At 36.6% G+C, this 18,222-nt stretch overlaps 2 pseudogenes; one reads left to right on the plus strand and one right to left on the minus strand.

Annotated features, from left to right (window-relative positions):
• Positions 1–822: 822 nt before the first annotated feature.
• LOC107846483 lies at positions 823–8,583 on the plus strand (annotated as a pseudogene).
• Positions 8,584–10,008: 1,425 nt separating this feature from the next.
• Positions 10,009–10,584, minus strand: LOC107846484 (annotated as a pseudogene).
• Between the last annotated feature and the right edge of the window lie 7,638 nt (positions 10,585–18,222).

Raw genomic sequence — 18,222 nt, forward strand, 5'->3', positions numbered from 1 at the left:
TGTTTTCCCTTTATAATTAGATGAAACATATAGAATATGGAGCATGTGTTTCCCCTTAATAATTAGATGAAACATATAGATAAAGGAACTGCATTTCATTTTTTTCACTCCTATTATCTTCTTTTATCTCAAGTTCTGAGGCAAGGAGCCGCTGTAGATTTTCTTATTTCAACCACATCATCTCCTATCAGGTGATATCGTTGACATGCACTACAAAAAGTGTTGTTTTTCTTTCTAGTGAATGTTGAGTGTACGCTATATACTTCAAGAACTGTTGCACGTACCCTTGCTTCTTTACAAGTTGAGTGAACCTTCCAAACCAAGCCCATAGAGAATGTTTTAGACGGTAAAGATATTTTTTGAGTTTGCATACCTTTGACTTGTGCTTCTCTACCAAAACTTGGCTTACATCAGGAATATTCCCAAATTTAAACTATCTAATTATACCATATTTAATAACAGGGTCCAGGGACTCATTTAGTGTTGGTCCCACAGTTGGTTTTAGGTGAGGTTTCTGAGTTTGTTAGAAGATACTTGTCTGACCATATATATAGTTGAGCAGCTACGGACAGCTGTGGAAAACGGATTATGATGGAGATTATTGTTCCTACTTTACTCTTTGTTTGGTGAATAGTTGAAGCATCTAGGCCTTTCATGCACTTGTAAAGAATAAAATTGATGAATTTGAGATACTGGAATGTTCAATGTTTAGTGGGTTATGAAATGAGTTAAATGCATGAAATGTGTTACTGTCAAACTCGGAAGATATTTATGTTATTACTTGCAGGATTTTTTATGAACCCAACAGTTCGAGGAAACTGAAAAGGTGGAAAGGACACGGCCAAGGAGTGTCGCGATGTGATATATGCCATAAATCTTGTGAAGGACCGGTATTTGTATAGTTGGAAGATTAATCAATTGAATCATCTAAGTCAGGTAGCTGTATTTCTCGAGGAACTGGAGATGTGTTACCCTGAGAATGGGATATCAACACAACTTAGGCCCCTATTTCTAGAAGCTCACACTGGCTTGTCTGAGATATGTTCGGACAAGAAGCTGCTGAAAATATTTAAACTGAAGAACATTGTTGAGCGACTCAAAGCTTCAAAGCCATCAAGATCAACTAGACAAATGATTTCAGAGGTGCTGAAAATAATTAAACCCGAAAATATTGCTGAACGAGTCAAAGCTTCAAAGCCATCAAGATCATCTAGCCAAATTACTATGGAGATGGTGGGGTTTGTCAAAGCCTTGCTTCATGGTGCTGCTCAAATGCTGTTCAAATTAAGTCTGTGTCCTCCTTTTCTGCCCAACTATCTGCTTAGAAAGAAGTTGAGATATCTACAAGTCTTCTTCACACTAACTGCAAGTCGGTGCATTGAGCATGAGAGTATGAAGGATCTGTTCACCCATGTGGAGGAAGTAGCTTATATTACAGCACACCAATGTTTCTTGGGGTCGACCTGCAATATGGATTGCCAGTTCTCTAAATTGCAGAAATTGGTAAGTCGTCCTTTTAGCTAAGAACTGAGGCAGATTTATCTCAGTGCCTTGATGGGGATAAAGTTATCAAGATCAGAGACTATAGCGAGTGCTGAAAATATGCTTCATTTTATTAGTGCTCTCCGTGATAATCTGGAAGAGTTACATGATTATCCAACTCCGTGGCTCCATCTCCAACAAGGACTTTCTTATCTTTCTAGGTTTCTTTGGGACATTACAACAGACCGCACTCCACTGGGAGAATTGATTTCTCTTCAATCACATTTAGAAGCTCTCTTCATTGAGGCAGCAATTGCAATCTACTCCTATGATGAGAAACTGGACAAGACTACTGCAGTTGACCGTGTGTCTTTTGTTTTAGTGAAGATTAATAATTTCAAGGTAGATGTTGATCTGATTCAGCTACTAAACAGTGAAGCCAACATAATAGCTCCTCTGAAAGATCTGATTGACTATTTTCAAGAAGAGCTGTTACTCTTAAAAACGTCTGCCATGGATGCATTGGAGCAGTGCAAAGAGCAAGCTAAGATAGTTGATTTCTTGATCCTTATTCAATTTGTGACTAGCCAAGCATGTTCAATCATTAGTTCTCTTTCTCATAATGCAAAGAAAGAAGACTTGTCCAGGGAAATTAATTGCTTGCATTTTCAATTGCTTCTGAAGTTCAAGTTTATTAAGGCAGTGATTAGACAGATATGTCCCAAGATTTCCGCATCATCATCACTAGACCGTCCTATGATAAATCTGTTGAACTTTCTTCCTGTTAACTTTGGGGTCGTTGATTCTTATTTCAGCATGCCAAAATCCTCAGAGGTACTATCCTCAGATAGTCATAATATGTATTTGGTTTTGGAGGGGTTTCATGAATATATTCTTGAGAATCTTCTACTAAAGGATGAAACCAATTTGACATTTTTTATAGCAAATGAGGTTAAAAAGTTTTAGTATGGATTGTTGCTCCTGGTAACATATCTTTTTGATCCTCCATCTTATGAGGATGCTATGGTAGATAGCAACAAAAGAAGGGAAATCAATCTTGTTCTACAATTTTTGACTCTGGCTTTTAAGCTTCTTGAGTATGAGGGAAGCTTGATGGATCTTCTGAAGCACAAAGCCTCTTTGAAAGCTCAAATTTTGTAGCTGATCGAAAGTGCTCATGAAAAGCTTATTTTCATTATAGCTTTTCTCATGGATGTTCTCGGGCAGCACATAGAGCTTAACGAATTGCATGACCTCCTAATGCATGCTGAAGCGACTGTCTATAAGTTAGCACAAATTAGTGGTTCTCATCATGAAAGTTTCATGGACGGAAGCAGCACTGAGAAAATGAGACTTTCATTATCTGATTTGCTACAAGAGATTGAGTCTCTCAAGGTAGAGTACAAAAGGGTATGGTTTCAAGTTCTGGATGTATCACCTTGCATCACTACTTTGACAGATGTTGATGGCCTTATCAACTTTTTATCAAACCGCCTTGACAGAGTGCTTCACTGTGATTCTGGTTCAATCTCTTTTCCAAAGAACTTAATCAGAATAATCAAAAGGAAACTAATGTACTTGGGGCATTTTCTTGCAGATGTTGTACAATACTACAATATGCATCAAGGACTCAAAGACCTCACAAAATGTGTTCTAGCTACAAACTATGTATGTTTTTTCTCTTTTAGGGGTTATAAACCCGCTTGTTATTACTTGTTATATTTCTCTGATGTCAACCAATTGCTGAAGTTTGTTGAGGCAGAGGTCGAAATGATTTTTCTTAAAGCCCAAAACTTGTCAAGTTATAGCTTTCCCAAGACAAATGGATTAGGATTTCTGAATTGTTTCTTGGGAAACTTGGAGGAGCTGTTATATTCTAAGCTCGATTCTATTATTGACTTGAAGTATCACACTGGATTAGTCAAGAAAGGCATATTGTGTCTGAGAGATTATTTTGCAGAAAACAGTGATTTGATGAAGTTCATTGTCTCGCATTAGGAGTTACTGAAATGGCATACATGGCAGAATTTATCATTGACCTTGCTTGGCCAGTTCTCATCCTCTCCATTACAAGGTTCTTTGGATTTCAAAAGTTGTTAAGAATATTAATCTGGTAAATGAAGTGGTTAGTGAGACTTGTGGAAGAAAGAAGACAGATGTGACGGTGCACAAAGTTGCAAAGACCTCCATGAATATTGTTCCATCTTTAGCAGCAAATACTTCCAGAGAACATGAAGAAATTGAGGGTTTTCAGGAGGCAATGGACAAAATAAAGAAGCAGCTACTTGGAAGATCGTCCAATCTAGATATTATCTCCATAGTTGGTATCCCTGGAATTGGGAAGACCACTCTTGCGGAGAAGATTTATAATGATCTCATAGTCACCCCTCACTTTGATGTTCATGCAAAGTGTCGTGTGACTCAAGTATATTCATGGAAAGAGTTGCTGCTTACTATCTTGAATGATGTTCTTGAGCCTGCTGATCGTACTGAAACAGAAGATGTTGAATTAGCTAATGAGCTGTGTCGATTCTTGTTGACCAAGAGATTCTTGATTCTCATTCACGATGTATGGGATAAAACAGTATGGGACCATTTATATATGTGCTTCAGAGATGTTCAGAATGGGAGTAGAATTATTCTAACAACCCAGCTGAGTGAAATTGCCATATATGCTAAATGTGAGAGTGAACCTCATCATCTTCGTTTATTCAGAGATGATGAGAGTTGGACACTGTTACAGGAAGGGGTGTTTCAAGGGGAAAGCTGTCCACGTGAACTTGGAGATGTGGGATTTCGAATAGCAAAAAGTTATGGAGGGTTGCCACTTTTCATTATGTTAGTTGCTGGTGTTCTGAAAGAGAAAAATAAGAAAGCAGATTTGTGGGAAGAAGTAGAAGAAAGTCTTGGTTCGCAGATCATTGGCAACTTGGGAGAGAGTATGTTTTTAATTGAATTCAGTTATGATAATTAACCACACTATCTGAAGCACTGTTTTCTCTATTTTGGAGGATTTTTAAAGGGAAAGGATATTCATGTCTCAAAATTGACTCAGTTGTGGCAAGCTGAAGGGTTTGTACAAGCAAATAAGGAAAAAAGAACAGAAACTGCACAAGATTTTTTGGAAGATCTTATTAGTAGAAATCTAGTAACGGTCATAGAGGAGAGACCCAATAATAAGGTGAAAAGCTGCTGCATTCATGATCTCTTGCACAATTTTTGCCATGAAAAGTCCAAGCAAGAAAATTTCCTTAACCAAATGAACAGGTACAGAGAATTATACTGTTTCATTGTATCATGCTTATACCAACTCTCATTGTCATGTGTTGTTTGTCCCTTTTATCTGATTCAGGGGAGAGGATATGCTTCCTGCAATGCCTAAGGAGTACCGTTGTTCATTCAATTTTACCAGGATGAGATTGATTTGTGGCGGCCATGTCGCTCAAACGTCCGCTCTTTACAATTCAACGTGACAGATCCGGATAACTTGTTATGGCCACCTGATATATCCTTCATCTTTGAAAGCTTCAAACTTGTTACAGTATTGGATTTGGAATCCTTCAACATTGGAGGTACTTTTCCAAGTGAAATACAGTCTCTAATTCATTTGAGGTACTTTGCTGTTCAAACTGATGCAAATTCAGTTCCTTCATTTATAGCTAACCTTTGGAATCTTGAAACTTTGGTGGTAAGAGGATTGGGAGGAGAAGTCATATTACCTTGTTCTCTTTTCAAGATGGTAAGATTGAGGCACATACTAGTAAAACATAGTGCTTCATTTAGTTTGCACGAGAACATGGATGTATCACTTGCAAACTCTCAATTAGTTTATTTGGACACCTTTTGCACTCCATGCCTCTCTTATGCTGAAGATGCAGAGATGATTTTGGTAAAGATGCCATATTTGAGAAAGTTGAATTGTATAGTTTCGGGGACATTTTGGTTAGTCAGAAAAAGTGAAGGGAAGGTGTGTTCTCTTTCCCAGATTAGACTTTCTAAGTCACCTTGAATTCCTCAAGCTGGTTTCCAATAGCTATCCAGCCAAACTTCCATGTGTTCAGTTTTCCTTCAAAACTAAGGGCATTGACTTTGTCCAAGTTCCGTCTACCCTGGTCTGAAATTTCAATCATTGGAGAATTGCTTAACTTGGAGATTCTAAGGTTACTTTCCAGAGCCTTTGAAGGGAATGACTGGGAAGTGAACGATTCGGAGTTTCCTGAACTCAAATATTTAAATTTGGAAAACATCAACATTTCACAGTTGTCTGTTTGCGACAATGCTTTTCCTAAGCTTGAACGTTTGGTTTTAACCAAGTGTAAGCAGCTTGAGGAAATCCCTTCTCGTTTTGGTGAAACCGTAACTCTAAAAAGCATTGAAGTACACAAATGTGGCATGTCAGTTGCCAATTCAGCCATGGAAATTCAGAGAATGCAACAGGAAGTCATTGCAAAATATGCGTTCAAAGTTATAATACAGCCTCCATATTGAGCTAGAAGACCATCTGCTCGACTCTTATCTGGCACGCTCTTGCCGTATTCTCGTAATTACATTTTGACTCATTCAAACACTGAAATTCAATATGTTTTAGTATTATACTCATGTTGGTAACTGTGACGACCCGAACCCGGGCCTGGCCGTGACGGGCAATCTCAAGCCCACCATAGGCCGAAGACAACCCCTTAGCCTTACCTCAAGAGCACATAAATATAAACAACGGAAGCCAACCAAATAGTAATAAGAAAGATAGATAGTCCAATGAAATTTCTAAGATTCAAAACAATCAACCAACCCATTACTGTCCACAAAAGCCTCTAAACCAGAAATATCAACTTAGTCAGGACATGCCCTCGACTATGACCAAAAAGAATCCAAAGAACTAAGACAATAAGGAAAGCAGTGAAATAACCGGGCCTTTCGAAAGATGGAGGCTCGCCACTTCACAGCAGCTCAACAGAAGTACTCAACCACTTAACGTTGCACAGGAGCAACAGAAAAGTCCTCCGAACTTACATCATGAAACGGTGAAGCGTCCGGGGACGGTCAGCGGCGCGAGCACTGGCATGCAACTCAAGGGATAGGGATAAAATAGTGCAATTACCGAAATTCAGTCATAAATCACATGCACAACAGTTTATATACATATATAGGATGCTGGGATAGGCACAAGGGTCATAAACATGAGAGTTTAAACAATTAGCCTGAATTGTGTAGCTCGCTCCGTTCTAAAGACACCCACGGGCTATATGAGTCCGACTCCCCCAGCCGAAAAGGTCCCAACGTGTGTTAGCCGCATGTACCGAGGAAAACCAAGGAAAGGCTAAAGACACCAAGGTGATAGCCATCCAAAATATATTGTGTGCACCAAACACATGGTCACATAAACCCCACGTCGGCAAACGTAGTTTCCAATGTTGGTCCCCCCGGGACTACACCTTCACATGAGCTACACAATTCTCTTGAAGCCCAAATTAAAACAGTTTTACACATAAACCCAACCATTAACCCAGGAGTCATTTATTAAGGCGTTTACCAACTTGGTATCGTCATACCAATATGCTTGCAAGCTATTCCGTTTATGCCAAACCATTTCATATAACCATTAGACTCTCAAGTTTCATTTAAAATCCAAAATCATGGTCACCGGGGGGCATTTCAAATCATTGTTATCCAATTATCCGTTAATGCAATGTAATGGGTTCAAAACCAAATTAAATTATGTGAATAACCATATTTAAAATCACGATTGTTTTATCAAGTCAAAATCCATCAAATTGGGGAAACTCATGTCACCATTCCAACCATTAACACAATGCACTAATTTAGACCCAAAATCCATAAATTAAAGCATGAATAATCCTTTTAAAACATAGGAAAAGAAATTCAAGTAATAACACTCAAAACTCTTCAACCCAATTTCAAATCCATCAATTAAATCACATGAATATTAATTAAATAAATACCGCAATGTAAAATTCAAGTTAAAAAATGAGAAACATGCCTGAAATACCAAAGAATTTGAAGAAAAATCAAAGCTTGGAGCTTGAAGGATGAATTTTTAGCAAAACCCTCGAGTTTTCTTGGGTTGAGAGTTAGAGAAGAAAATAGTAGTGTTTGATCTTTTAAAAGTGAATGAAAGGGGTCTATTTGGTGTTATAAGGTCATTTAAGGGGTAAAAGGACCCAAAACCCCCCACCCAAGTGAATAAAACAAAAATTGGACAAAAAATGCATAGCGGCGTGACACGCCGCTATCGCAGAGCTTAGCCTCCGTGCCACTCCCTTATCGCGGAAGTTAAGTGGTGTGGCATGCCACTAGCGTGGAGACTTACTGCCTCAGGGTCCCAAAATAGCCCCGAACCCCTTCCGAAAATTCCAAAGCTTTCTCAAAACACTTTTTTAACATCCCTTAACATAATTCAAGTCAAATATTGACATTACGCATGCAGGAGGGTCAAGAATAAAATGATCGAAATTTTACGGGATCTCACAATAACCTTTTCTTATATCTCAAAAAAGTTATCTGCTATATCCTTGAATCTGAGTGCTATGAAGTTTCAATGATGGATCAGTTCCATATTTTGCTCATAAATTTCGGAAAAGTGTTGCAATCAGTCTTTTAAGTGTTTGATACACCGTTCAACATCTATTTATTGTAAAAAGTTTTGGTGGGTGAAGGGGTCCATTTCTTCTATGTACATTCCGTTCAGGTGTGCAAACAGAAGATGGAGGAGTTGTCTCAGCAGAGGAGATATCTTGTTGAAGGTTTTCACAAGAAAAAGTGTTCAATCAAAGGTCAATAGTGATTTGTCATGAAACTTGTAATGACTTTTGTGAGCAAGACAGCAGATACTTATCTTTTTTATTGGAATTTTCGAATGATTGCCACTTGCTGCCCCATTAAGTTGCAGTATGTAAAGTTTAATTTTATCAAGAATTACTTTCTTGAAGATATGTGACTATTTGAAAGTTGCTAAAATTCATCTTTAAAAAAAAAGCTAGTAGAGGGATGCAAAGAAGTCCTTTTCCCTCTCAATTAAATGAAACAGTGCTTTGAACTGACATATCGGGGAGCAGATGGTATTTCTTAAGCTAGCACCGGATGACAGGGTGCAGGGTAGTGGATTATTGAATCTTCTCGAGTTTCGAGATAAATGAGTGACTTTCTGAGGAACTTAGGTTATGCCAACGATAATAATATTTCTCAATCAACTTCGAATAATGTGTGTGGTTCATACACATGATGAATAGTTTAATGTGTGGTTCATACACATGATGAATAGTTTGAGTCTAATATTTTGTGAATGTTGATTATGATATGTTCATTATCATTCCACTAAGGTTTTGCCTTTTGGTCTACGGAGATTCTTAAAGTATCTGTTCCATGAATGTAGTCATCCAATTTCACGAGAAGATTCAAATATTTTGGAGTGATAACGGGAGAGTTTTTTAATGACCGCCTAAGCAATTTTTTCACTTCTAAGGGAATATGCACCAAAGTTCATGTCCTGATGCACCCCAAACAAAACGGAGTAGCAGCAACAAAAAATACTCATCTTATGGAAGTAACTAGAGCCTTAATATTCACAAGCGCAGTCCCTGAATTTCTTTGGGGAGAAGCTTTTTTAACATCCACCTATCTTATTAATTGGATGTCTTCCCGTGTTCTAGGTTTTAAAACCCCTTTCAGTATGTTCAAGACATACTTCCCTACTTCTAGATTGACAATTGATCTATCTTTGATAGTAATCATGAGAAAACATTCAAACAATTCATATCCAAAACCCTCAGCCCATAGTTCAAAACCCAATATCAAAACCATGAATAATAAACCAATTTTCACGCCATTAAGAAAATACAAGTATAGGGAAAGAGGTACATGCCTTAGACACAAGAGAATTGACAAGTAATCGGAAGTTGGAACTCAAAAGATGAACGTACGGTGAAACCCTTAAGCTTTTCTTGGATTTTGTGTTTGAGGGCGGAATAATAGCTTTTGTGTTATGAAAACTGATAGAAATATGTTCATATAGTGTTTAAAGGTCGTTCATAGGTGAACAGACCTTATTAGCCCTCATCCTAAAGAAAATAAAACAACACAACACGACTTTTACATAACAGCATGGCATGAACCTTATCGCGGAGGCTAACCTCCATGCCACGTTGCTTATTGCGGAGATTATCCTCCGCGACATGCTGAAATCGCAAACCCACACTGGTTTCTCACAAAAATGCTCATGATTTTTCGCTCGGGTATCAGATTAAGGCAAAATCGGATGCGTTAGAAATAGGACTCAATTATATTTAATTTGGTGGGTCTTGAGCCCCAAAATTCAATATATTTCAGAAGTTATACACGTTCAAAGTTGATCCTTGTAGGATTTAATACCAAAATTTGGTCGAATCAAAAGTTCTTAACTCCACTTCACTCTAACTGTTTTCTATGAGCATTCTTCACCTCGAAAGCACTTTTCACACTAGGTAAATGATCATGACACTTATATTTATATAGAAATAATCAGATTTTAATTTATACACGTAGGAGTAACAATTCAAATTCTAGCCCAAAAATGCAGGATGTTACAAGAGGCAACCCTCTATATTTTTTGGCTATTCTAACGCCCACGTCAACAATTTCAGGTGGAAAACTCTTTCCTTGAAATAACTCATTCTTGTAATAATGTCCAACACTCATCATGGCTAGATAAGCGAAAATGATGGGGTTAACTTTCATGTTTAGCATAATTGGAATTTGTTACTCAGACGGGTTGTGAGGATAATTCTAACCCAATTCCGAAATTCTTTAAAGCACAAATGTAGATTGTCCCAAACTTTATCATCCCACACATCATCAATGAGAATTAAGAATCTCTTGGTCAATAAGAATCTATGCAACTCATTAGCTAATTCACCATTTTTTTTCATTGCAATCAATAGGTTGAAGAACCCCATTCAAAATGCTAAGCAACAACTCTCTAAATGAATATACTTAAGACACATGACATTGAGAACCGACATCAAAGTGAGAGGTGATTACTGGATCATTGTAAATTTTCTCAGCAAGAGTAGTTGCTAATTCCCGGCATGCCACCCAATGAGATGGCATCTAGATGAGGTGAATCTCCAAGTAGCTGTTTTTTTATTTGGTCCATCACCTCCTGGAAACCCTCAATTTCTTCATTCGATCCTGGAGTATTTGCTGATAAAGACGACACAAAATAAGGTGAGTTCTTTTTAACTTTGTGCACTATTGCATCTATCTTTTTTCATTTACATCTGCCTAACAACTTTATTTACAGGCTTGATATTCTCAAAAACTTCATAAATCCAAAGAACTACTAGAGTGGATAAAAATTAGTCAAGCACAAACCCATTACATATTCTGCCTTATATGCCATTGCAGCAACTCTTGCTATAAGACAATAAGCTTCATCATGCTTATTGCAAATTTCAGGGAAATGATCAGTCAACATTTTTAGACACAATAAGCCCTCTTTCATTAACCCTATTTGAAGCTTTAAGTTGATAACTGAATTGGGCTTAGAACTTAACATCTCATCTAATTTCCCTAAGAAACAATTGAAACATCCTAATTCATTTATATTAGGGAAGTTATAACTGACGTATTTGGAACTTTGAGACAAATCATTTTTACCTCTGCTTCAACAAACTTAAGTACTGCTTGACATCAGAGAGATATAGCTGGTAATATCAACCAGGTGTATATTGTTAGGGTTTTTGCCTTGATTTTCTAACTAAATTTAAGTTTTACTTTTTCTTAGAAGGAAAATAAAAGTAACCATAATTACTTTTACTTTTCCTAAAAGGAAAATATAAAACTCTTTCATATTTGGGTAACATCTTTCTTAGAGGAAAAGTTTTGGACCTCTATAAATAGAAGACTCATCTTCTCATACAATAACACAATAGTATTCACAATGTAGTCTTTAAATAGTCTTGTTTAGGGGGAAATTTCCCCCTAGTAGTTTTTATGCTTTCGTTATATTACGTTTTCATATGTAGGCCAATTGGCCAAATTCTATAACAATTATGTTTATTATATTTTGTTTGTCATCTGAAATGGTTTGCCAACTTTAAGCTTCCACATGACGTCCTCTCAATTTTGAACCCAACAAGTGGTATCAGAGCCGATGGTTCAAAGATCCAATAGTTTGGTTAAATGAGACTAAAGACATGTTCAAAGCGGTTTCAAATTAAGTTGCAACAAACTTGATGATAATGAAGATTTTTTTGTCAAACAAGATCAAAATACTATATGTGGAGATATCTTTCAATCATATTTTTCACTAATCCCACTGCTTCATCTTTAAACAAAATCAATTTTCAACCCAGGATTATGGGCTTCAACTTTCGATTCTTGCTTACTTTCAGTGCTTAGGATCCTTTCAACTAGTGCATATACTTTTAACACATGAGCTCTACTATTAACTTGTGCTCACTTTCAATGGACAAGGCTCCACTTTTAGCTCTATTCACCTATAACACAGAGTTCTAACAATATCAACCCATGCTTTTATTTTCAATACATAGGGCTCTAATATTTAACCCATATATACTTTGAATCATGGTAAGCAGTAGTGAGTGATATATGAAGATCATGTAAAGAAGGAATATCAAGATTATTTTGCCAAAAAAATCATGCAAAAAAGGGGATATTTGTTAGGATTTTTGCCCTGATTTACTTACCCAATTTAAGTTTTACTTTTTCTTAAAAGAAAAATAAAAGTAACCATAATTACTTTTACTTTTCCTAAAAGGAAAATATAAAAATCTTTCATATTTGGGTAATCTCTTTATTAGAGAAAAAGTTTTGGACCTCTATAAATAAAAGACTCCTCTTCTCATACAACAATACGATAGTATCCATAATATAGTTTTTAAAGAGTCTTATTTAGGAGGAGATTTCTCTCTAATAATGTTTATGATTTCTTTATATTAGGTTTTCATATGTACTCTAATTGGCCAAACCCTATAATAATTATGTTTTTAGTATATTTTCTTTGTCGTCTAAATTATAGCCTTTATGGTTTGCAAACTTTAAGCTTCTGCATGACGCCCTCTCGATTTTAAACCCAACATATATTTCTTGAAGATATAAGACAAACTTTATATCTTGAACATGTTTCACAAGGTTTTTGAGCTCTTAATACATATCACAATGTTTTACAATATCTATAAGAAAAAATCCCAAATAAACTAGTTTATCTTTGGCTATTGAGATATGGTTCTTCAGAAAAGGAATTGAACAAGCATCACAATTGATCAACCCATCCTGGTGTTTCAATAAGAAATTAATAAGGCCTTCTCTATCTGTCATGCCATAAGTTATGCATTCAAAAATTGAAAGCATTACTCAATGTCTTATTGCATATTAGATAATAAAATTAGAATTTTTTTAGCGATTTTCCCTCCATGAAACTTCCATAACAATAATCACTAATTTGTGCTAACTTGTTAGCTGTCATTTCAATGTACGTTGAGACATCATGTAATTCATTAAGCTGTGTGTTTGAGAGCATCTATGAGAAGAGCTCTAATATAAATAAGCTCTTCATAAGAACTTTCAATCATATCCACAATGTGAGCTTCCAAAGTGGCTTTGTGCATCAATAGATCCATCAAGCTTCTCTCAGGTGCGATAATCTTGAAAGTTATAGTCAAAAACCTGAAGAAGTAGATTCCCCTTCCTATTTTTATTTCTATTCAACGAATCGTCATGTGATAAAGAGATGTAGGATTTATCCTCAATTGCAATAGTTCCAAATACTGTCAAGAGATTATTCCATCCACTGCACTGAACTAGAGGATCAAGAAGATATGTTACTAGGAGCAACAATCCATAGTAAAACTTTTTAACCTCACCTACAACTTTAACTGGAAAATCAATCTCATCCTTCAGTAACAAATTGTCAAGAATATATTCATGAAATATTGGGTTATTGGGTCTTTTCCCCTTCCTATGTGGATAAATAAAGCCCAATTTGGACCAATCCACTTTTGCCCATAGGCCCATTACTATAGGGCATATATATTGATCTTTTTATGTCTTATTCACCATCACAAAAAGAGAGTTTTCAGCAGCCAAGGAGAAAAAAACAAAGCTGATTTTCGCACCTAAATTTCAGCCACAGCTGTCAACTTCAAATTGCGATTTCCACTTCGTTTATTGTCCGATTGAGCTAATTTTTAGACTGCTTGTTCCTCTCATATCAATCTTTGATTAGAAACTGACGGAGCTTGATTTGGTGTCCTGTAGCTCCTGTTCTTCATTCCCGAATAGTAGCTGCATTTTTGGTTCTTTCACTCTTTTATTTCTCTAGTGTTTGGTTCTGTGATTTATGTATTGTTTCTTGTTATTTGGCACTTATTTTGTGGCCATTTTGGAGGATAATATTATAACTCTTTGGTGATTATAGTGGAGGTTTGGTCCCGTGGTTTTTTACTCTTCACACCGAAGGATTTTCCACATAAATTTGGTGTCTTGTGTGATTGCCTTTATTCTTTCCCTATCGCATTTGTGTGGTAATTCATTTCCTGCTATATTACTTTGTTTTGCTTGGTTTGCTTGTCTCCTCTTGGTTCAAGTTGAAAGAAAAAGTTTAGTCTTGGGTATTTTTCGTTGCTACCCCATCGGGCTCTTTGATTGTGTGTCCGTCTTTCCTAACAAGTGATATCAAAACGTTGGTTGTTGTTGATTATAGATTTGAATGATGGAGGAAAATATGAGCAATATAGTGTATTTGAATGGTAGTAACTATCATACTTGGAAAGACAAGATGAAAGATCTTCTATTTGTCAAGAAAATGCATCTACCTGTGTCTGCCTCTACTAAATCTGAATCCATGACAGATGAGGATTGGAAATTTGAGCACTTACAGGTTTGTGGCTATATCATATAATGGGTTGAAGATAATGTTAGAAATCATATTGTGACTGAGACACATGCTCGAAGTTTGTGGGACAAGCTCGAGATACTTTATGCTTTGAAGACTGGCAATAACAAGTTGTTCCTGCTTAAGCAATTGATGAATATCAGGTAATAAAGAGGGCAGTCCTATTTCTGATCATATTAATGATTTTCAAGGTGTCCTTGACCAGCTGTCTGAAATGGGTGTAAAGTTCGATGAAGAAATTCAGGGACTTTGGCTTCTTAATACTCTACCTGACTCTTGGGAAACTCTTCGAGTTTCTTTGACTAATTCTGCTCCCGGTGATATTGTAACTATGAAATATATTAAGAGTGGTGTCTTGACTGAAGAGATGAGAAGAAGATCTCAGGCCTCATCTTTTTCATCTTCACACTATGATGTTTTGGTTACTAAAGAGAGGGGAAGAAACAAGTTCAGAGATTCAAATGATAGAGATAAAAGTAGAACCAAGTCAAGGTCCAAATTTAAGAATATTACATGTGACTATTGCAACAAAAAGGAACATATCATGAAATATTGTTATAAGCATAAGAGAGATATAAGACGGCAAAAGAAAGAAGGCGATAATGAAAATTGTGTTGTTGTTGTTGCTAATGATGATCTTGTTGCTTGTGGTGAGAATGCCATTAATCTTGTTCGCAATGAGTCTAGCTGGTTTGTGGATTCTGGTGCTACATCTTATGTTACGCCAAAGAAGGAATTATTTTCTTCTTATACTTCAGGTAATTTTAGGATGTTGAAAATGGGAAATAATAATGAAGTTAAAGTACTTAGCATTGGCACGATTTGTTTGGAAAGTAACAATGGTTCCAAACTAGTTCTCAATAATGTCAAACATGCTCCAGATGTTCGCTTGAATTTGATTTCTGTAGGAAGTCTTGATGATGAGGGTTATGTTAATACCCTTGGTGCTGGCCAGTGGAAGCTTACTAGAGGTTCGATGATTGTGGCTTAAGGTGACAAGTTGTCTAACTTGTACGTATTTTAGGGCTCTACTTCTAGAGGCTTGATAAACTTGGTGGAGAATGATACTTTATCAGAGTTGTGGCATAGAAGGTTGAGTCATATGAGTAAGAAGGGGATTGATAGTTTTGCTAAGAAAAATTTGCTTTTTGGAGTAAAACAAGCAAAGTTGAAGAAGTGTGTTCATTACTTAGCCGGTAAAAAGTAAAGAGTTTCTTTTCAGAGTCATCTGCCTTCAAGAAAGCTCGATTTACTGGAGTTGGTGCATTCTGATTTATGAGGTCCTTTTAAAGTAATGTCTCATGGTGGTACACTTTACTTTGTGACTTTTATTGATGATCATTCTCTCAAACTCTGGGTATTTCCTTTGAAGTCCAAGGATCAGGTACTTGATATTTTCAAGAATTTTTAGGCCTTGGTTGAAAGACAGACAGGGATGAAATTAAAATACATCTATTCAGATAATGGTGGTGAGTATATTGGTCCTTTTGATAGATATTGCAGAGAACAGGGTATTCGGCATCAAAAAACTCCTCTAAAGACTCCTCAGTTGAATGGCTTAGCAGAGAGGATGAACAAAACACTAGTTGAGAGGGTTAGATGTATGCTTTCATATGCTAAACTGCCAGATTCCTTTTGGGCAGAAACACTTAATACGGTTGTTTATGTTACCAATTTGTCTCCTACTGTTGCATTGAATGGTGATGTCCTTGACAGAGTTTAGTTTGGTAAGAATATTTCTTATAATCATCTTAGAGTTTTTGGGTGTAAATATTCTATTCATGTTCCTAAGGATGAAAGGTCAAAGTTGGATATTAAAAATTGATAGTGTATCTTCATTGGTTATGGTCAAGATAAATTTGGCTATTGCTTCTATGATCCAGTTGAGAAAAAACTTGTTAGAAGCTGCGATTTGTGTTCTTTGAAGACCAAACATTGAAGATTTTGACAAAGCTGGGAAGGTTGATCTCAGAGTAGTGAGAGCCTAGTTGATGTTGATCCAGTTTCTTTGACTACTGCTCCTGAAGAAAATCTTCATGATGATGAAAATCAAGTTGATAATGAAGAAGATGATAATGTTCAGAATGACTAGCAAGAAGTTGTTGATGCTCCAGTGCAAGTTGATATGGTTGATCAACAACTAGTTGTTGATGCTCCAGAGAATTCTCTCAGATGATCTACAAGAGAGAGAATACCTTCATCTCGTTATTCTCCCAGTGAGTATGTACTCTTGACTGACGGGGGAGAACCTGAGAGTCTTGATGAGGCCATGGAAAGTGAAGAAAAAGAAAAGTGGTTTGATGCTATGAAAGATGAAATTAAATCTTTGCAAGATAATCATATCTTTGATTTGGTTAAGCTGCCTAAAGACAGAAAAGCTTTGAAAAATAGGTGGGTTTTTCGGGTGAAACATGAAGATGGTAATCCAATTCCACAGTACAAAGCTAGATTAGTTGTGAAGGGATTTAACCAGAAAAAAGAGTTGATTTTGATGAGATATTTTCTCCGGTTATAAAGATGTCATCCATTCGTGTGGTTCTGGGCTTAGCTGCAAGCCTAGATTTAGAGGTTGAGCAAATGAATGTTAAAACTGCTTTTTTCCTTGGTGACTTAGATGAAGAAATTTATATGGAGCAACCCGAAGGTTTTGAACTTAAGAGAAAAGAGAATTATGTTTACAAATTGTAGAAGAGATTGTATGGTTTGAAACAAGCTCCTAGGCAGTGGTATAGGAAGTTTGGTTCCTTTTTGAGTCAGCAGGGCTTCAAGAAGACTACTTCAGACCATTGTGTTTTTGTGCAAAAATTCTCTGATGGTAACTTTATTATTGTGTTGCTTTATGTTGATGACATGCTTGTTGTTGGTCATAATGCTTGCAGGATTCAAAAGTTGAAGCAAGAGTTGAGTAAGTCTTTTTCTATGAAAGACTTAGAAACAGCAAAGCAGATTCTTGGCATGCAGATTATCCGTGACAGAAAGGCCAAGAATTTATGGTTATCACAAGAGAAGTATATTTAGAAAGTACTTCGAAGGTTTAACATGGACAAGGCTAAGGTTGTCAGTACACCTTTAGCTATGTACTTCAAGTTGAGCACGAAGCAGTGTCCTTCCAATGATGATGAGAAGAAAGACATGGAGAAAGTTCCTTATGCTTCAGCTGTTTGTAGTTTGATATATGCAATGGTTGGCATAAGACCGTATATTGCTCATGCTGTTGGTGTTGTTAGTCATTTTCTTTCTAATCCAGGAAGAGAACATTGGAATGCTGTGAAGTGGATTATGAGATATCTTTGTGGCACTTCTAGTTTGAGTTTGTGTTTTGGTACAGGGAAGACTATTCTTTGTGGTTATACTAATTCATATATGGCCGGTGATATTGATACTCGCAAGTCTACTTCAGGGTATTTGGTTACTTTTGCAGAGGAAGCTGTGTCTTGGCAATCTAGGTTGCAAAAATGTGTTGCTCTATCTACTACAGAAACTGATCTTATTGTTGTCGTTGAAGCTTGTAAAGAATTGCTTTGGATGAAGAGATTCTTGGGGGAACTTGGTTGTGCTCAAGAGAGGTATGTGCTTCATTGCGACAGTCAAAGTGCCATACATCTTGGCAAGAATTCTATATTTTATGGTTGGTCTAAACACATTGATGTGAGATACCATTGGATTCGGGATGTGTTGGATTCTAAGTTGCTTGAACTTGAGAAGATTCATACGGATGATAATGATTCCGACATGATGACTAAAGCTTTTCCAAGAGGGAAGTTTGAAGATTGTTGCATGATCGTCAGGATGGCGGTCTCCTCCACATAGTTGGGAGGGGGAGAATTGTT

The sequence above is a fragment of the Capsicum annuum genome, chromosome 11 (genome assembly GCF_002878395.1).
Source record: "Capsicum annuum cultivar UCD-10X-F1 chromosome 11, UCD10Xv1.1, whole genome shotgun sequence".
In the NCBI taxonomy this organism is placed as follows: domain Eukaryota; kingdom Viridiplantae; phylum Streptophyta; class Magnoliopsida; order Solanales; family Solanaceae; genus Capsicum; species Capsicum annuum.